Source organism: Rhinopithecus bieti, unplaced genomic scaffold, assembly GCF_001698545.2.
Source record: "Rhinopithecus bieti isolate Rb0 unplaced genomic scaffold, ASM169854v2 scaffold_47952, whole genome shotgun sequence".
NCBI classification, from domain to species: domain Eukaryota; kingdom Metazoa; phylum Chordata; class Mammalia; order Primates; family Cercopithecidae; genus Rhinopithecus; species Rhinopithecus bieti.
In genome coordinates, this window is record NW_016820098.1 from 219,764 (window position 1) to 234,266 (window position 14,503).

The following is a 14,503-nucleotide window of genomic DNA, read 5'->3' on the forward strand; positions in this document are numbered from 1 at the left end:
GTGTTTGATTAAATTCTCCTCATCCTCTTATTAGAATAGATAATATGGTGATTATTTGTATTATATTTAGATTAATTGATGATAATGATACTGAAAATATAATTGAACTTGGTCCCAGTTTTTGTCATGTTAATAGGATTATGCTCGGTATTAGTGAAATTCTTTATGTTACTTCTGGGACTCAGAAATGGAATAGGGAGAGTGCAAGTTTTATCATTAGTGCTATGGTAACTACTAGGGATGTTGTTTGGTTGGGAATTTTTATGACTGTTAATTGCCCAGAATACAATATGTTAATAATGCTATCATTAGGGGTATAGATATGGTTGCTTGTCTTAAGAAACATTTGGTAGCTGCTTCTGTGGATCATGGATTTGCTTTTTTCATTAAAATGGGAATCATGGCTAATATGTTTATTTCTAATCCCATTTAGATTATTAATCAATGTGAGCTAAATATTGTGGTTGTTCTCCTATGAAGAGAGTAAATAGAATGGTAGAAAAAATAGGGGATTAATTAGTATGGAAAGAACATAAACCAACGTTTTTGGGGATATGCGCCTGGTAGCTTATTTAGCTGACCTTACTATAGAATATGGTATATTAGGCAACACAGAGATTTTTGATTTTTTTTTTTTTTTTTGAGATGGGGTCTCACTCTGTCTCCCAGGCTGCAGTGCAGTGGTCAGATCTCGGCTTACCGCAACCTCCGCCTCCCGGGTCCAAGCAATTCTCCTATCTCAGCCTCCAGAGTAGCTGGGATTATTGGCAAGTGCCACCACACGCAGCTAATTTTTGTTTTGTTGGTAGAGACTGGGTTTCACCACGTTGGCCAGGCTGGTCTCGAACTCCTGACTTCAGGTGATCCATCTGCCTCAGTCTCCCAAAGTGCTGGGATTGCAGGTGTGAGCCACCACACCCAGCTGATTTTTGAATTCTTTAGAGTAGGTTCAATTCCTATCATTCTGGAAATACGAGGACTTAAATCTTTTACTCTCTTGAAGTAACTATTTTATTAGACAAATTTCTTATGTGTGTGACGGAATATGCAGTAGTAAAATAGGTACTGAGATGTGTCATATGCATAAGGCTAGTTTGTGTGGTTAGAAATTTTTTCATAGATGGTACATGAGTTTATCATAGTGGAATCATGGGTATAATGCTCAAAGTCAAGAACTATAAGATAGGAAAAGGGTGTTCAGGATGAAGTTGAGTGTATAAATTTCTGGTATGTGAATATCATGGAGTTCTTCTAGGTGATGGATAGTGGTTAGGGCATTTATTATAATGACGTTGGTGTACTATGCTATCTAAAAAAAAAAAAAAAATAGGACAAATTGGCCTGCAGCATATTGAATGTTAAAGCCTGACACAAGTTCCAACACCTTATGTCAAACTGAATGAGGCTCCATTAGTTTTTGCTACTGTTGAAGTAAATCATACTATGGCTAAGGATCATGATGAAAAACATCGTCATGTGTATTCTCAGGTATCAGTTAAAGTTGGTAATGTAAATGATTTGTTTATTGAGAGAACTAACAATGATGGCTGGGATAACTTCATATAAATTCATTTGTGCTGCTGCTCATAGTGCACCAGTTAATGCACATTGTCAAACTGATGCTCATCCTGATTGAAGGATGGAATACATGGGTAGGCTGCATGTGGTTAAAATGAATAGTGTTCCTATAGTCATGTTAATTAGTGGGTACAGTAAGGTTAGTAGAATTCACATAGTAAGTGCAACGGTCAGGGCCAGGCTGGGTGCAATGGCATATGATAGTAAAGAAGATGTTAGTGGTCGTAATGGTTCTTTAGTGAATAGTTTTACGGCATTAGTGAAGAAGTGAAGTGGGCCATAGGGGCCTACAATATTAGGTCCTTTATGAAACTGTATATAATCTAATACTTTTTATTCAGCTGTTAGCAATGCTACTGCAAGAAGAGGGGGACTAATAAGTAGAAGATTAACTATAAACATGCTGTTCAGAAAAGGAGTTGAGCTGATTGTAAAGTTTTAAGTTTTATGCAATAACTGGGCTCTGCCATCTCAATAAGCCCTTGTCCTTGGCAGGACATTTAATAGTATATTAGGTTGAGATTATATATAATCTATTAAAATTGAGGAAGTTTTTTGAAATGGGCTCTATTTTTCTTATTCTTTTGTACTAGGAGAAATACTGAATAGGTAGAAATGGATCTGGATTGCTCCGGTCTGAACTCAGACCACATAAGACTTTAATTATTGAACAAATGAACCATTAATAGTAGTTACACGGTTGGAATGTCCTGATTCAACATCGAGGTTGCAAACCCTGTTGTTGATAATGAACTCTAAAATAGGGTTGTGCTGTTATCCCTAGGGTAATTTGTTCCATTGATTAAATTGCTTAGGTTAATAAGTAATTATGTTACTTTGACTGGTCTAGTCTAGATTTTAATCATTTGGATGTTGTGTTGTGCTCTGAAGTCACCTCAACCAAAAATTTTAGTCTGGTAGATTAGGTGTTATTCCTTTGAGTAGTTAGGTTAAAGTTGTGTTATGTAGACTAATTCATTTACATTCCATAGGGTCTTCTTGTTTTATTTTAATATCCCTGCCTTTCTGCAAGGGCAGGAAGGTCAGTTTCACTAATTGGAAGTAAGAGACACTTGAACCCTCTTGTGGTCATTCATACAAGTCCCCATTTAGGAAACAAATGATTATGCTACCTTTGCATGGTCACAATACTGCAGCTGTTAAACATGTGTCACCAGGCAGGTGATATACTAGTCTGATACTAGTTACATGAGAGGTAATGTTTTTGGTAAATAGGCAGGGTTTGTATTTGCTGAGCTCCTTTTAGTTTCTTTAATCTTTCCTTAAGTAGTGCAGTAGTGGATGCCTGTGTAGGGTTAACAACTGGTCTTTTTTGTTTTTTAGAGACAAGGTCTCACTCTGTCACCCAGAATGGAGGGCAAGTGGCATGATCATGGCTCACTGCAACCTCCAACTCCTGGGCCCAAGGGATCCTCCTACCTCAGTTTCCCAAGTAGTGAGGAGTATAGGCACATGCCACCACACCCGGCTAATTGGTTTGTTTTTTGTAAAGATGGGATCTGGAACTCCTGGCCTCAAGCAATCTTCCCACCTTGGACTCTTAAAACACTGGAATATAGGTGTTAGCCACTGAACTCTGCAATATTTGTTTAGATAAACAGTCAATTGACTGGTTTAATTTATTGAGTTGGCAACTATCAGCTAACATTAGGAATCCTATTGTACCTAATATAAGCTTATTGCAAGGATAAATTTTTTCTTGTTACTTACATTAACAGAATTGCCTCTATTTATACATAGGTTAGTCCAGTAAAATATTAGGAGTTTATATAAATAGTTGGAATTAAGATATTGATTGTTGAGCTTGAACCCTTTCTTAATTGGTGGCTGCTTTTAAGCCAACTCTGAGAATTTAATAGTTTACATTCTATAAAAGGTTGTTTCCTGTTTCTAAAGTGTTGTCCCTCTTTAAATTAACACTTAAACTTACATTAAGATTAAATATTTCTTTAGGTAAATTTAAGGTTGAATTGAAATTCAGCGCTCACCCAGCTCAATTGGCATTTACCTCTACTGAAGGATACTCTCACAATTTCACTATACGGACAAGTTTGTTCTTGTAACTGTCCATGAGTAACTTATCTGGTTTTAGAGTTTTTAGCTAAAGTTTTCTTTGTAAAATTGTTCCAGTTAATTCATTATGCAAAAGGCATAAGGGGTAAGCTTTGTTTGGTTTTGTTCTGTTTTCAGTTTATGATTTCATCTTTCCCTTACAGTACTTTTTCTATAGCATCTAAATAAATTTCTATCTCCTATCCTCCCTGTTGTAAATAATGTTTTGGCTAAAATGTGTATGTAGTTGCTAAATTTAGTTAGTGTTAGTTCAACCTTCCAGGCACAAGCCAGGTGCCTTGAGTTAAACTACATCGTGGTTTGTCCAAGCACACTTTCCAGTATTCTTTGTTCTGACATATCCTCTTATAGATGGGTCTGTGTTAATTATAAACTTGGGTTTATTGAAGCATTTGAGGAAGGTAATGGGTGGTCTATTCATGCTTCACAACCGTATTCAATTAAGCTCTCTATTCTTAATTTACTACTAAATCCTCCTTTGGCCTGTAGTTTCATAAGGCTTATCATGGGTTGGGTGTACTTTAATCAGACAATGTAAGCCATTTCTTTCCATCTCATAAGCTACACATTGACCCAATGTTTCCATGTAAGTACTTGTGCTTACTTTATGACCTTTTTAGGGTTTGCTGAAGATGGTAGTATACAGTCTGAATTGACAAGAAAGAGTGAGGTTTATCACTGCTTATTAATTACGAAACAGGCTCCTTTAGAGGGGATGGAAATACCATACCACCAAGTCCTTTGAGTTTTAAGCTGTTGCTGATAGTACTCTAGTGAATAACTTTAAGTTTATGGCTAAACATAGTGGGGTATCTAATCCCAGTTTAGGTCTTAGCTATTGTGTATTCAGATCATATTAAAGTCATTTTTGTAGTTCATTTGCACTATCCTAAACACAAACGTGCTTTTCAGATTTTATTAATTTAGGTTTACGACTGTGGTGACTGACACAAAATTTACTAACCCTAAGGAAAATTGGCAAAGTTTAGTCAAACTTTTCATTTATTGCTTTTGATTATTGCTATTTCCTGTAGGGGTGTGGTTGAGCACGATGTTAGGTGCTACCAATTAGTGTGCTTGATGCCTGCTCCTTTTACTGATTACACATGCAATGCAGATACTTGCACATGTAATCTTACTAAGAATTAACAGAAGGGCCAGAACCAAACCTGTGTGTTTATGGAGTTACATGAACTCATCTAGGCATTTTCAGTGCCTTACTTTAGTTGACTGAGCTACATCGACTTATATCTAGAAAATCGTCTCTTGGGGAAAAACTGCTAAATTATGTGGTATTGGAGGCTTTTTTGATAATCTTAGTAAGAAAAAACTTTTAGCCTAGAAAGCCTAATTTTAATTGCTGTTTGGATTTTGAAAATGCTTTAATTAGGAGTTGGGCTAACGCTAGATGAACTTATACTTAAATTTAATAGCATGTGAATATATATAGGAGCTTTAGCTAGCAGTCAGTAGATACAAGATTGCTTATTTGGGCAGGGTTGGCAAGAATAAAAGACTTATTCAGATACTACAAGAGCTTAAGGAGGGTAGAGGGGTTTGCAAAGTTAACCATACATGGCAGGAAAAACTGCTTGTATGTGTCCGTCTGTATCTTGTTTTTATTATGTCCATTGAGCATCAATCAATTAGCACCAAATGATTTTATGTGAGTAAAGAATATTCCATTTAAGCACAGCTACAATCTAGTTGATTGTGTCAAGGCATTGGCAGCCACGTTGGATCCCAGCACACCCCAAAATTAAAAAATAGCAAATACATGACACCACAGTTACATGTGATCATGTGCTAGTCAGTCATCAGTCACTGAGATGTCTTATTTAGGTGGAACAAATGAGTGGTTTCAAATCTATGGCCGTGAAGTGAGAACCAGATGTCAGGTATAGTTTCAAGTCTAGAAGCCCCCAGGTTTTATGGGCCCAAAGCAAGAAGGACATTTCCCAAGTAGGTTGCTGGCTTATCAAAGCTTTGCGGCAAAGCAATTCTATTGGAGGTGATAAGCATGTTGTTGAGGATTTATTTGATGCAATGTGCCATGTACAATCAATGATATTATGTCCTATGTAAAATAAAGGAATTAATGTACTGGAAAATATCCAAGTGTTGAATCTATCTTATGTAATCTTGCAATATAACATGCTGTGCACTGTAATTAGTGCAATGTACACGTGCATATGCATGGGGAATGGATCTTAATGCACAGTAAAACACTTATGTACAATGAAGCATACATAGCACTCGTACATTATTAACAGGGCAAGGCACGTAATGCGGGTGGAGGGTCTCTTTGGAGGTTAAAAAGAGTAAAGAATGTGGAGGAAAATGAAAAGGTAGATAGTTCCTCAAATGAGAGGGACATAGGGGTCAAAGAAAAGGTTTTCTTTTTTTTTTATTTTTTGAGACAGGGTCTGACTCTGTCACCCAGGCTGGAGTGCAGTGGTGTGATCCTGGCTCACTGCAGCCTCAACCTCCTGGGCTCAAGGCATCCTCCTGTCTCAACCTCTTGAGTAGCTGAGACTACAGGTGTGCACCATTACGTCTGGCTAATTCTTTTTTAAATAGAGATGGGGGTCTCACTATGTTGCTCAGACTGGTCTTGAACTCCTGGGCTCAAGCAATCTTCCCACCTCAGCTTCCCAAACTGCTAAGATAATAGGTGTGAGCCATCGTGCCTGGGGGGAGAGGTGTTTTCTTAATGAAAGAAACAGAATTGTGTTTATATAATGCAAATAAAAAGGAGAGAATTAGACAGAAAAGAGAAGATTTAGGAGCAAACAAAGCGCCAAAGGCCTGTGTGCAGAGGGACAGGCGCTGGGCGGAAGATCAGAGCAGAGTGTGGCGTGCAGAAGGCACAGGGCACGCTGGCTGGAAGAGGACACACCCTCCCAGCACGAGGAGGACCCAACATGGGGAAGTCTGGGGCATTTAGCACGTGGCACAGTGCCTAGCACCCAGCAGGCTCCCACGACTACCAAGACCAATGGCTTCAAATTAAATCTCAGTCTTATCACACAGTAGCTGTGTGACCTCAGCAAGGTAAATAACCTCTCCTATCCGGGAAGAGGCTAGATCTTAAGCAAGGCACAAAGGAGTTGGAGTTTTGGGAAGGGACTCTGTGAAAAGGGGAGAAGATTTGGAACAATTCTTGTGAAGAGTGGGAGACAGATGACCAGAGACCAATAAAAAGAATGTGTACAAAATGTGGTAAACAGGCATCGGAGTAGTATAAATGTAAAAATAATGCCATGGTTAGGAATTGAGATTTCAGTCCTTTTTTAAAAAAAATTTGGGTTTAATTTCTGTATATGTCAAACAACAAATAACCCCAAGGCCAGGATCGGGGCCTGTTGTAACTGAGAAAGCAAGAGCTACCTGAGATGTTCATTTTATGCATCAAGTTGATAGGGCCTCAGGGTGCTCAGATGGTCAGTCAAACATTATTCTGGGTGTTTTTGTGAGGGTGTATTAGTCCATTTTCAGGCTGCTGATAAAGACATACCCAAGACTAACCAATTTACAAAAGAAAGAGGTTTAACGAACTCACAGTTCCACGTGGCTGGAGAGGCCTCACAATCATGGTAGAAGGCGAAAGGTACATCTCATATGGCAGCAGAGACGAATGAGAGCCAAGTGAAGGGGGTTTCCCCTTATAAAGCCATCGGGCCTCGTGAGACTCGTTCACTACCATGATAACAGGATGGTAGAAACCACCTCCATGATTCAATTATCTCCCACCAAGTCCCTCCCACAGCACAAAGGAATTATGGGAGCTACAATTCAAGATGAGATTTGGGTGGGATCACAGCCCAACCATATCAGTGTTTTATATGAAATTAACATTTAAATTAGTTGTCTTGAGTAAAGCAGACATAATGTGGGTGGGCCTCACCCAATCAGTTGAAGGGCTGAATAGAACAAAAGGCTGACCCTGGTAAGACCGAACTCTCCTACCTGATGCCTTTGCACTGGGACCTCAGCTCTTCTGGGTTCTACAGCAGCTTCCAGCCTTCCGACTCAAACCAGGACATCTACTCAGCAGATTTTGGACTTGTCAGCCTCTGTAATTATGTGAGCCAGTTTCTTATAATAAACCTCTTCATATACTGGTTCTTGTCTTTAGAGAACTCAGAACTCTGAACTCTTGTCTTTAGAGAACTAACACGCTGCCTCACTGCATGATTTTATCATTTATTACCCTCAACCTGAGAAAGAATTTGAAATAGTTGCTTAGCTACATAAAGTTTCAAGCAAGTGGGCTTGCATTTAAACTACAATCCTTGCAGGAAAAAAATGGCAGGTTCATTGGAAAGGAGTCCTGAAATGAAGCAAGGAAAAGGCAAGAAAGAATAGAAACAGAAGAATTCCCAAGGTTGAAGAGGAACCAAAATGTTAAAAGAAAGATTTTGAACAACCAAAATTAAGAAGCAAAGAACAGGGGGGAAACTAGGCAACAAAAAAGGTAAATAAATAAATAAATAAATAAATAAATAAATAAATAAATGGATAAACAATGGCAACCCAGGCAACAGAGTCTACAAAATATTTTTTAAAATATCTGAATGTGCCTGTGGTTCCACCTACGCAGGAGGCTGAGGCAGGAGGACCACTTGGGCCTGGGAGTTGAGGCTGTAGTGAGCCCTGATGGCACCACTGCACTATATAGCCTGGGGGACAGAGCGAGATCTGATCTCAGAAAAAAAAAAAAAAAAAAAAATGAGGCACCAAATAAATGTTACTGTCTCTTTGCAACTCTAATGTGGGATTTAATGAGTGTTCAAGGGCTGCTGAGCAGGGACAACATTGTGTACCACCATGTAGCTGAAGAGTTAACTTTCCTAGTCAGGAGGAACTGAAGCTGTGTGCCTGGTTGTAAAGATAAGAGCCATCCAACACATTTATTTTAGAAAAGAAAGTCTGACACAAGGGCAAGCAGCCAATTAAAATCTGGAAAGCTGTGACTATGGAAAATTTTACATTTCCTTTCAACGTAAGTACCTAATGACACAGGACCCCATTCCAGAACTAACACTAACACTTCTCAAGCAATCAATTCATATATTCCCATGTTAACGTCTCTCCAAAGTTGCTGTATTTCCCCTGGAAAACCAGAAGAAATCCGATATAGCTACCCAAACAAATGCCTTAAATGACTTAAGAGGCAGGGACGGAGAGAAGTTGGAGCAGCGACAATTTATATGATAGACTTAAACACTTCTTCTACTAAGTGGGGATCATAGCCTCTTGTCTCTCAGCAAAAGCCTATAATAGTTTGAAGCAAAAAGACAACCCTCCCCTCTAAGAAGAGTGGAAGCGAGAAATATGACATATTGGAAAAACGAAAAGGAAACCAGAATGCTCCCTGCCTCGTGCAAAATATCCCTGTTGTCACATGTTGGCTATCATCAAAAGACTACAGTGTGACTAATTTGGAGCTGTGGAGTCAGCCAGTGATGTGTCAAATATTATTTAAAATTCCAATTTGATAAACAGATGATGATTATGTGAAGAAATCAAGGCAGTCGCAAAAGAATTTAATAATAAATTTTACGAATTACTACTACTAAGTTCTGCGTGGATCTTCACGGGAAGATTCAGGCAAAGCATTCAGTATGTTTGCAAAACACTCTTAAAGTTTGAGAAGCTGCAGAGAACTTTCAGGTGCAGTCTGGCACACTTCTGGGTTTAGTACGTTCTCCATGAATTCATCCACTTCAGTTGTGAACCAGAACCCAGTGTCTACTATGACATGTGTCAAGCACAATGTAAGAAATTGGGGTTACAAACACACAAGTATGACTACTGCTGGGGTGATCCTTGAAACATGCACAGGAGTCCCTAAAATGGGTTCCCTTTTTCAGAAGTAAAAAGTCTCAGTTCTTCACCATGTTCTGAAGACCCTGCCTGGTGCATCTGCTGCACATCCCACACGCCTCACTCACTCGGCTATTGCCATGCTGACCCTCTGTTACCCAACCTCTCTGAGCCGCTTCCTTCCCCTGCGTCTTCACGTGGCTCGCATCTTCTGGGGTATATCTAGACACCCCTTGGAAGCAGCTCTTCCTACCCATTCCCAGCCCAGGTCAGTCCTCAATGGCCTTACAGGTGCAGAGGGCGAAAAGTCTTAACCTTGTTCACTATGTTTACTGTGTATCATCCACCAGCAGGTAGGCTCCATGCGGACAGGGTCCTTTTTCTCATTTGGCTGCTCCTGCCCTAGCACCCAGGTATTCAACAATTACTAAGTATTCACTAAGTGAATGAGGATTCTGCCCTCAGCAAATGGTTGCTGAACAAATGATGGAACTATGGGCACTTTTACCTAAGCAAGTTGTCAGTGACACATGTACTGAAACAACAGAAAGATATCATCAGACCAGCAAAGTTTCAGACGCTTTATCCCCAGCCAGCCAGCTATCTTTTCTTAGGGACTGCTGACATAAGTGACTGCTAATGTGATAACCAGTGAGATGAGCTACTCTGGGACAGATTTGCGACCTAACCCCCAAGTGGAGGAGGTGGCTGCAGATGGCTGCAGCCAACGCCAACTGAGATGCTGAGTAGACAAACAAAAACACCAAAAAAGGCAAACGGACAGAATCGACAGCAAGAGCACTCGACGGAGGGAAACCCCAAAGGGCAAATCTCCTTACCATTCATAAAAGGGAATTCAAATTAATTTTTTAAAACTCTATTGATATAAACAGATAAGCAAAGAATTAAGAGAATTTGTAGAAAATCTGAGCTAATTCCTGGTAGGTTTTTTAAATTGAGAAGCAATTCATCTACCATAACGTTAACCTTCTAACGTATACAATTCAGTGGTTTTTAACATATTCATAAAGTTGTATGATCATTAGCACTATTTTAACTCCAGAACGTGATTGCCCCTAAAGAAACCCTGTACCTTGGCAGGGCGCGGTGGCTCAAGCCAGTAATCCCAGCACTTTGGGAGGCCGAGATGGGTGGATCACGAGGTCAGGAGATCGAGACCATCCTGGCTAACACGGTGAAACCCCGTCTCTACTAAAAAATATACAAAAAACTAGCCAGGCGAGGTGGCGGGCGCCTGTAGTCCCAGCTACTCGGGAGGCTGAGGCAGGAGAATGGCGTAAACCCGGGAGGCGGAGCTTGCAGTGAGCTGAGATCCTGCCACTGTGCTCCAGCCTGGGCGACAGAGCGAGACTCCGTCTCAAAAAAAAAAAGAAAAAAAAAAAAAAGAAATCCTGTACCCATTAGCGGTCACCACCAAATCCCTTCCCATCCTGGTTCCTGGCAACCACAAATCTTCTTTCTATGCCTATTTATTTCACTACGCATGACATTTCCTATAAATGAAGTCATATGTAATCTTGTGTGTCTGGCTTCTTGCACTTGGCCCGATGTTTTCTAGGTTCATCCATGTTGTGGCATAGGTCAGTACTTCATTTATTTTTATGGCTGAGTAATATTCCATTGTGTGGATACACCAGATTTTGTTTATCCAACTCATTCATCAGTTGATGCTCACTTGGGTTGTTTCCCATTTTAGCTATTACGAATAATGCTGTTAAGAAGTTTTGTGTACAGGTTTTTGTGTGAATATATGGTTTCAGTTGTCTTGGATTTGAACTTGCTGGTCATGTGATGCCAGCAGGTTTTTAATGGGAAATCTGCCTTCTAAACAGATGCAGTTAAAGAGGAACTAATTTCAACTCACATAAGATATGAGGCAATAGGCAAAAAAGAAACACAAATCATGCAGCATGGAAAATAGTAGTACTAACAATAACAGCAGCAGTTAATATGTTGAGCCCCTCATCTGTGCCATGTACCTTGCTAGAAGATTTGGACCTGCAGTTTAATCCTCATTCTCACAATAGTCCTATAGTGTTATCCTCATTATCCTTCTTCTACAGAGGAAGGAATGATTCAGACTCTGGGATGCTAGGCTGCCCACAATTTTACATCCTGAGAGAGCACAGATGTGAAGCTGGCCCATGTGTCCCGCTTGGAGGAGGTAAAAAGGAGACTGCTGGAGCATCCCTAGGAGTCATCTATGGTCTCAATTCCTCCTCCAAAGTGGCCCCCATCGAATCAACAAACAGTAAACGATATTCTCTTTTCAGAGAACACATAGAGAAGCCAATTCTAAAAGGGAAAAAAGTCCAGTTTGAACAGAGACTTTATCCTGAGGGCAAGTGAGCAGCAATTCGGGATTTCTGAGCAGTAACTTGCCAGTCCTCCGGCCTCACAGCCGGGATGAGCTGAAGGTGACCAGAGACCGGGAACAAGTGGCCAGTTAGGAGGCTGTCAGAATAGACCTGGAAAGAAATATGGCCAGTGGGGATGCCAAAAGAAGAGCTGGGAGTGGAGGATGGGGCGGGAGGCCTCCAGAATGCTTCACAAGCCTGAATGCAGAGGGTGGCCAGCTGACAGTAGGAGGTAAAATCCATGCCACATGTCACTGATGGAAAACAAGTCTCTGACAGAGGGCTCTCCCCTTCCTATTTGCCTCTTTCCAAGGGCAACGGTGAGTTGCTAGACTTCTCAAATAAGGCCTTAATGGTTTCAATGTTTTATGAACCTCTTACATTTCTCAGTCAATAAAGACAAATAATGTCATTCAAAAGTACGTGGTGAGCATCTCCCTGATGTCTCCCTGCAGAGGCTGGAATAGTGAATGCTCTGCACACAATGGATACTAAGCGAGCAGTGACTGACAGGAGAAATTATATTCCCATTAGAACCACACAGCTGTGTTTTCAATTCTGCTGATTCAATATTTCCCATCAGAAACAGCTTCTGGTCTTTCAATACAACAACCAGTTTACTCTTGTGCACATCAATGCACAAAGTATAAGTAGTTGTCTTTTGTGATTTAAGAGAATGCTGTCCTGCATAGCAATCTGAGGCACACCAACAATGATTCCAAGAGCAATCCTTTCCTCTCTTTCTCAGGCTTGTGGGGATGTTAAATGTGGCAATCAAAGTAAGCAGAAGCAAGGCTGGCTCATCCAGTCATAAAAACAAATGAAAAAGCCAAAGGATATGGGCTATACTGGAAACTCAAGGTCAAAAAGGCTCATTAGCCAGGTGTGACCAACTAGACCTGTATGTCCAGCACAGTAGCCACCAGCCACATGTAGCTATTTAATTAAATAAGGTTAGTCAGGTGCAGTGGCTTTCACCTGTAATCCCAGCACTTTGGGAGGCCAAGGCAGGCCAATTGCTTGAGCTCAGGAACTTGAGACCAGCCTAGGCAACAAAGTGAGGAGTCTCTATCTGAAAAAAAAAAAAAATAGCCAGATGTGGTGGCGTGTGCCTGTGGTCCCAGCTACTTGGGAGGCTGAGGAGGGAGAGTGGCTTGAGCCCAGAAGGCAGCCTGGGCGACAATGCCAAACCCTGTCTCAAAAAAAAAAAAAAAAAAAAGATAAAAAAAATTCAGTTCCAGTCACACTAGCCACATTTCAAGTGATCTTCAGTCACGTGACTAGGGGCTACCACATTGGGTAGCACAGGTATAGAATGTCCATCATCATAGGAAATTCTTTTGGACAGTGCTAAGCCAGGCCAACTAGATGGTCAAACGTGACAAACTGATGTGTCTATTCTTTACCCACTGACTGACAACATAGGTTGATTTTCCTGGATACCCTTAAATCAGTATGTTTTCAGACTAGGGGTTTCACAGATCAGTAAAATCCTTTTCCTAACTTAGGGCTGTCAGGTTTGTGTTTTGTCCAGTAAGACTGCCACCAGATCACCAGGCTGCACGCCCCATCAGGGCAGGTAGGCACTGTGCCCATCTGACGGCTTGCATTAAATCCCCAACGCCTAATGCAATGCCTGGTTCATAGCGCATGCTCAGTAACTATCTGAGTGATTATATATGCACATGCACATGCACACGCACATGCACACACATACATATATCCTTATCTTTTTCATTTGATCTTCAGTGAAAAGTGCCACTGGCTGGCACTGGTCTGCTGAAAGGTGTGTGGGTTTTACGCACACACACACAGAGGCTAGAGTGCCACAAAATAAATAAGTCATCTAACATTTTTTGAGAACTTTATATTAATAAACGCTTGTAACAAAATATACCAGACCAGAATGCAGTGGAGTGTAGGTTTCTCTAAACTGACTGTACATGTCAGAACGAAAAATGCAGGGAGGAGAAACTGTTTGCTTTTTCAATGGCACCAGAGTGCCCTCTTGTGGTAAAATATGGTATCTGCATAGTCACAATTTCTATTTAAAAAACAAGTGTCTTAACAATGCATAAAACCTGTACTGAACTATAAAGCACTCTTGAGAAACAGTCTAAATATGTATCTAAATAGTTTATATAAAATATGGCAAGTTGTGCTGGTGAAAAAAATAATTAAGATTTGTCACAGGATTTTGTGGTGAGGTCATCCACTTATCTAGGAACTAGCAAAATACATGAAAGCTGCTCTTGGGATTTGATATTCTAAAGTTCCTGTTCATCTTCTAGTTAAAAACATATGACTTTCAAGTTCAAGGTGGCATCATACAGTTTATTCCTTCCTTTGTCCAACATCAACAATAACCTTTGCTGCCTCCAACTCCTTTTTTCACTTTCAACTTAATAGCCCTTTTCTAGGGGGAAGGAAGGCTTCCTCATATAAACCATTCTTTCAAAGTCTGTTTCGGTTGTTCCTTTTTACACTTTACAACCAGTGATAGATCATGTCCAGAATGAGTTCTCAAAAGATGAAAATGTGACCTTGGGCTGGGCGCGGTGGCTCAAGCCTGTAATCCCAGCACTTTGGGAGGCCGAGACGGGCGGATCACGAGGTCAGGAGAT